This window comes from Leuciscus leuciscus (genome assembly GCF_965113295.1).
Source record: "Leuciscus leuciscus genome assembly, chromosome: 7".
Lineage (NCBI taxonomy): Eukaryota > Metazoa > Chordata > Actinopteri > Cypriniformes > Leuciscidae > Leuciscus > Leuciscus leuciscus.
The window spans coordinates 25,796,057-25,804,059 of NC_138731.1; positions in this window are offsets into that span (position 1 = coordinate 25,796,057).

An 8,003-nucleotide genomic window follows, 5' to 3' on the forward strand; every position below is an offset into this window, starting at 1 on the left:
ACCTAGTGGCAAACTCTTATCTTCACATGCTGAATACCATTTGTCTCACAGAATCGTTGAAATTGAGCAGACATATAGCATCTGATCTGATGGTACAAGCCAAACCATGAAGGCTGAAAACTTCCTCCAAACAGTCAATGACTTTATCAGCCGTTGCAGACTTTAATATTGCATACTTATAATAGCGGCTGTAATAATCAACTACCACTTGTATGAACTGTCCCATTGGCAGAGAACCTAATATGTCACTAGCTAGATTTTGCCAAAGGCTTTCGGGTTGACGTGTCAATCTTAGTGGCTCTGGTTTATCAGGTCTCATCACCAAGTGGCTTTCACAGCACGATCTGAAATGCCTTTCTGCGTCCTTATCCATGACAGGCCACCACACTTTACTTCGAAGGTTCTGTTTGGTGCTTGCATTCATCAAAACAACCAGTTTGTATGGCCTGTCTGACTTCATCATCTTTTGATTCAGTTCTTGTTGTAAGTGCGCCTGGAGTGGCATTAACAGCTCCATGCTTTCCACAGACAAGATGTGAAAGTGGGTCTGATATATTTTGCTTGCTGAGAATGTGGACATCCGCCTCTCGATCCGGGCACATGATTTTGACCGCAGGCCATAGATGGTTTGATTTATGGTCTGTGACTAAGTGGAATCTTTGCCCATGAAGACTTCAGATGCAAAAGCCTCTGAGTGCCATCTGAAAATTTATTCTAGAATGATCTTTTATATCAAGCTTGTATGTTTATGTTCAGTTATTTCACTTTAATGGCAATGAAAATGACCTATTAATTGTCATTAAAGTGAAATTACTGAACCTAAATATAAGAGCTTGATAAAAATGCTAATTTTAGAAGAAATTTCAGATGGCACTTAGAGGCTTCTCTAAGAGGTCTGAAGTCTTCATATAAGTATACATGCACGCACTCACGCACACACACACACACACACACACACACACACACACACACACACACACACACACACACACACACACACACACACACACACACACACACACACACACACACACACACACACACACACACACACACACACACACACACACACACACACACACACACACACACACACACACAGGTTTCTGATTGCAGCTAGTTGACTCTGACTTTCATTATCCTAGTTTAGTAGCTGTCTCTTTACCCAATAATGGCTTTCCTTTTCCTCTGATTACTGTGAATTCGGCCTGGGTGCTCCATTTATTTTACACATTCTATTTCACACGTGAAAGCTCCTTTTATGGGCAGGGGCTCTTTAGAAGCATAAGCATGCAGCTTCTTATCAGACCTGAATGTGTGGCACACAATTCGTTTGCTTTTTAGTAACATGTAGCTTTGTCTTGATCCATCCATCCATCCATCCATCCATCCATCCATCCATCCATCCATCCATCCATCCATCCATCCATCCATCCATCCATCCATCCATCCATCCATCCATCCATCCATCCATCCATCCATCCATCCATCCATCCATCCATCCATCCATCCATCCATCCATCCATCCATCCATCCATCCATCCATCCATCCATCCATCCATCCATCCATCCATCCATCCATCCATCCATCCATCCATCCATCCATCCATCCATCCATCCATCCATCCATCCATCCATCCATCCATCCATCCATCCATCCATCCATCTTACATTACTTACATACATACATTACTTACATACATACATTACTTACATACATACATTACTTACATACATTACATAACATACATAGGCAATGTTTTGTGTTCAGTCTGGGAATATCTTTGCTCACATTCAGTCAGGCTGCGACTGATATAACATACGGGACAGTCCTCCATTTTGTTCTTGAATCAGCACAGCCCCTATGCCTACACAATGACCTTGGTTGGTGCTCGCTTGTTAGAGTAAGCAAGGGTTCCGGCTTCAGCTAACTTCTTCTTTAAAGCTTGAAACACCCGTCTTTGTTCGGGACCAAATGTGAAATGGAGTATCTTTCTTTGTCAGTCTCCTTAGTGGTTCAGTGACTGATGCAAATTGTGAAATGAACAGGCTACTATATCCCACTAATCCCAAGAAGCTTTGTACTTCTGATGAGTTCTCTGGTTCTCTGGCCCCGACCACAGCACAAACTCTTTCAGCTGTTGGGCCAATCCCTTTTTCTGAAAGCAGCATTCCCTTAAACACCAACTTGTTTATATTGTATTGTATTTTCCTTGTTGAGTGTCATCCCACATTCTACAAGCCACCGTAAAACTGCATGTAGTCTCTGATCATGTGTCTCTTGGTTTGGGGCATGTATAATAATGTAGTCAGAGATATTCTCCACTCCCTCATATCTGCAAGTGCTGATGCAACTTCATGTTGATATTGCTTACCACGTTTGATTGCAGCTAGTTGACTCTGACTTTCATTATCCTAGTTTAGTAGCTGTCTCTTTACCCAATAATGGCTTTCCTTTTCCTCTGATTACTGTGAATTCGGCCTGGGTGCTCCATTTTACACATTCTATTTCACACGTGAAAGCACCTTTTATGGGCAGGGGCTCTTTAGAAGCATAAGCATGCAGCTTCTTATCAGACCTGAATGAGTGGCACACAATTCTTTTGCTTTTTAGTACCATGTAGCTTTGTCTATGATGTTGCTTGTGGCCCCAGAATCAATCAACATTTCTAAATCGACTCCACCAATATCTGTATGAGTCACAGTCTTTCACCATGAATGCATAATATTGATTATTGTAATTTCTCTCAATTCCTCTGCTGACATTTTCCCCGTTTTCATAAGGCGACACACAATTCCTGTTTCTCTCTCGGGCTGACTGACATGCATGGCAGACATTTGTAACTACATTTGCTCAAAACGGCATCACATAACGTATTATCTCTGTCAAATCCAAAGTCACAGTCTTTAGCAGCTTGTCAAAGCCGTGTGAAAAATTGTTGTACATTGTTGTTCGTTGTTTAGTTGCATCACTTGCATTTTGTCCCAACAGCAGTCCTTTTCCATCTGCGAACAATGCCGACAGCCATCTCGTCCAGCTTGGTCCTAGCATAGCGGGTTCAAAAGCAGTCGAATTCCGGTACTGATGTAGTAGGATCCATCTTTTGAGTTTAAACTAACGATCCAATTTAACTTTATTTTATAATCTACTAACTGTCCTTCCAACAAACCACGTCGAATTGAATCAGAGTTGAGACAGAATGTTTGAGAGGTCAACTTGTGTCTTTACTCGTCTTCCTTCTATATGTAATGACGTCCCACGCATTACACTCATAGGCATAATTTGCGGGTGGGACATGTGGGATGTCCCCACCACTTTTTGCCAGGGGTGATATTGTCCTTATACCACTTTTTGAAACATCTCTCTGCACGAATGTTCCTAATTCAAATGAAACATCTTCAGTTAACTAGCAGAGCATTCATAATGTTCTTTTGTTAAGATAAGAGGCGATCTGATGCTGGAATGTGTTGTTTTTTAATTCATGCTGAGCGTTCATTTGGCAATGTTATCAGTGGCGGAAGACAGCGTTGTTCTCTTGGTGCTCATGCACTTGACATAGATGAGCGATTCAATCTATCACTGAACGCCATTGCAGAGACTCTCTATTCGTTCTGGTGAAATCACAAAAGAAAATGCACACAGACGTGTCCATGCTCTTGACATACAATCACTGATGAACATCTTTGGTTTTAATGAAGAAAAAGGGTGGATTAGAACCCAGAACCATTCTGACACAAGTTATACCACCAGATCATTAAGGCACACAAGCATTTCAGGTGAAATTGTTGAAATAAAATCACATTTTTGGCTTTTTTTTTTATTGTTGACCGATAAATATCAAAAACAACAAATGGGTTAAAAATTATATTATTATTATTATTATTATTTAAATGTTTCAATTCATGTTACTGAATTGGATAATTTTGTGCTAGGTTTAAATGAGAACAGTAAACCAACAATTTAATTAAATAAACAAACAAACAAACAAATTTGCGGTGTGATTATTTAGCCAGTAAAACTTGAAAAGTTTGGGACCTGAAGGTGTCCTGAGCACTGACATCTCTCAGCTGACAACAGACTTCTTTTTAAGAGATCAATTAATGAGCTCATTTATAATTAAACAGCATTGATTTTGTGCAGCTGCTCTGATAATTTGAAACACACTCTGTGAAGCCTTTATTTCACATGCTTACCTTGTCAAGCACTTGATTTTGCCCTGCAAGACAGAGTATAGAAGAAAACAGATCGATGCTCATTGAATATAAATTATGAAATTTCAAATCATTGCTATCTTAGTCTTTCAAAAAGGGGGTTGCATATAAAAAAGCTTCACAGATGTGATAAACCACTGGGTCTGGCATGAAAACAAGCCATATTTCTTTCTTTCTCTAAAGTAGAAATATATTGATCTCAATGAGCGATCGCTGAAGCCATCAAAAATCAAATGCGGGTTTGGTTCTTATACCCCCTGACAAGTGTTTTTAGAAGTGCTCTATGAGAGAAAGTCTTTTGATGAACAACAACGATTGTGCGATTATATGGAACTCTGAACCAAAATCTTGAAAAGCACATCAACTGTGACAGAAAAAAAAGACAAAAAAGAAAAAAAGCTTGACATTCAGAGGAACAAAAACATAATCACAACTTCTGAAAAATGTGCTCCCTTTCTGATAACATCGGTTGAAAGGAGAATTTTGTCAAAGTAATGAAAGAAAGATTTTAAATATTTACTGCCTGGGCATTTATCAGCTATTTACAGAGACGGTAGTGAAATTACTAATGACATAGTGAGGTGGATAAAATTAATATTGCATTTTACTGTTATCATTGGTCTGGGTTTATTACTGTATATCAGAGCATCCGATGTTGTTTGTAATTGAACTAGAGCCAAGAAGAAGTGCCAGGTCTGCCTATGGTTTAATAATCATAAAGCTTATTAACTTGATGCATTAACGTATGTCTGGTGTCAGTAATACTCGCAGGATTAGATCGCATGTGCCTCTCCTCTCCTATGGGTTTAGAAAGGAAATGATTTTCCTTACCAGCTGCTAGAAATGAATCTAATCCCACTTGCTCCAGTGTTGTTCATCTCTGGGGTTCTATTGTTCTCAGATGTTTGCAGCAACCATAAACTGCACCATCTGATTCAGCCCACTAGGACCAGTTAATTAGATAAATCAAGAGTCCTGCTCAGTTGGAAAAAGCACCTGTGGACAAACTGCTATAGAGAAACCGCTCCGTGTGGAATGCATAGAGATTGATCATTACACACTATGGGTTCTGTGAGCAGCTGGATGTATAAAGGCAACTTCAAAAGCAGAATAGGCTTAGTGGCTGTCCCATTTCAGAGGGGAAAAGGAAAGAAACACCTAAGACATGCAAAGACAATGCTTGGCAAGTGCACTTCCTCCGCCTTTCACTTGGTGTCACCAGCGGTTTGGCCAGTTTGTCAGCAACAACACGGCATAAACTACTACTTTGCACATAAAACCTAAATGTCTCTCAGAACTCTAGTCTGTGATCATTTTTTTATGATATTTGTGGATATACTACAGTGAGAGAAATACTGAAGAAAGTAAGCAAACTTAAATAATTTAGTGGTGCAGTTCCAATTCCACTTCAATGAAGAAAAAAAGAAAAAGAAAAAAAGACAAAGATCATTTTGATTATAAAACCATTATTATAGAACACTGTAAAACAAATCTGTAGTTTTTACAGAAATAAGGACAGCTGTAGTTGCCAGAATAATTCAGTAAAAATATAGTAAAAATGTAAACATAATTACCAAACAAACTGTAATAAAAAAACATTAAAAAAAAACATTTTAAACCGATAAATCCAACAGCACTTTTCTGCTGAATTAGCAAGGCCATGTTACTTTTGTACTTTTAACATATTGACATCCACCATCAAAATTCATCACAAGTAGTTTTTTCACAAGCTGAAGTAAATACTAGCAGATTATGCCGAGTAATACAAAACACCATTATGGTAACACACATCACATGACACTAAAATAATGCATAAACATCCAGTTAACAACATAGGATGTAACATAAAACCCTTATGTACAAAACTGATAACAAAAACAGGAGAAGAAAGCTTCTTCTTAATTTTTTGTTCCATCAAAAAACATCAAATCTGAAGTATCACACATCAGGGAATTCTAGAAATATCAGTTTACGACTTTTCACTGTAAATTATAATATGATTTGTTCTTTTTACTTCAAAAATGTTTTACTGTATTTTACGGTAAAATTACATTAAGTTACAGTTTTTCTCTGTATAGTGCAGGAACTGACTGTTAATTAATATTTACTGTCGCATTTTTACTTTTACAGTTAAAATTACAATCATATTTACAGTAAACATTACTAAAACGAATCAACATTATATTAATATATGTAATGCCTTCTTTATTTATTTTTTATAAAACACTACTGACATCTTTAACTGCATGTTTTCACATGAACAACCTCAGAAAAATGAAGGCAACATGCGCAAACTGTTCACGGAAACGAATGGTAATAGGTTCTGGGCTTTTTTTATTTATCATAACTGGTTCTCAGTTCCTAAGCCTAGTTTTCATATTAAATAGGCCTAGATGTATCCATTACCTGTTAGTACATAACTTGTATTAGTTCAGGGCATGTTGTTATTTAAATATAAATCACCCCTGTATTTTTTCTATTGTAATTTTTGGCTTGTTTGCTTATTATTGAGGTAAACTAGATTTTTACTGATGCACGTTGAGTGATGCTTACTGTATATCAACCGCTGCTTATATCACCTGCTTTTAATGAAACCCTTAGATACGTAATGGTATTCAAAGCTGACAGTTCATCATTTATTGTTTCTCACAGCTGCATAAAGCCCTATAATTTCTACCCATATCCCAGTAATTTCTCCTCGGAACTGAACTCAACTGTAACTCAAGCCTGCCTTATTTTTAGACGTTGACCTCCGCTGTGTGAGGAGTCTGTAGCAAACAGAATGATTCCTGTCCCTGGGGGCGTCTGGGTAAATGTTGCTTCCTCTGAGCTGGAGATCTCAGCTTGATATTTAGCTCTCATCTGCAGCCTTCAGAAGCTGAGTAATAAAGCTCTCCGCCAGACCTGTTTTACACCATAACTCAGGTGCCGGAAGAATGAGGGGGCTGGAATCTTCATACATTTTTGCACAAGAAACTGTAAAACCACTTTCTTTAGCAGCAAAATGCATGCAGGAAGCATTAGTGAGATTTGCGCATGTAATGATATAAAGATATCCCTGCTGTTCCATAAGTGAGTTTTATGGCTAAACAGTTGAATGTAATATGACAGTCATGATTCCTGTTTCAGCTCGACAATACATCCTCCCACACAAGCACTGCAATCCACCCCTTATATATTTTAATGAAAATTAAAATCTCCTTTTTGCACACTCTTTTTGCGGTGTTGATGTGTTTGGACAGTGCTGCTGTTTTTGGCTCTGAACTCCAGCAGAGTGGATTTGAAATAAATCAATGCTGCATTAACGTTAAAGTGCAGCCTGTCAAATTTACAAGGTATTTTCTGCTACAAACTGTGAACCCTGGAGGACTTGCAGTCAGAGGCCATGTCCTCGGATGCAGTCATTGCGTATGAAGTAGAACTAAAGGTGTGGAACTGTTCTGCCAGGAGAGTACACAGGCCTATTGAGATAAGTGGTGAAATATCACTTTTTTCAAACAGGCTCCTGTGTTATTTATTAATTTATTTATCCAACGCTATAAAGTAAGAGATTTATGACACTTCTTTCAAGTCTCATATTCATTTGTCTCAAGCATTTTATAGTATGGTCATCCTTGACATAATTAGGTATGGAGATTGGTGCAATTTAATGTTGTGAGGTATGTGCAAAGTGGATGCACATTAATTATTCAAATCAAATATGGAAATTTATTTGTGAAATATGCCTGAACTAACATAGCATTTACTAAAAATATAATAATTCAGAAGTGCTTCTTAAGTAAATGATTAAA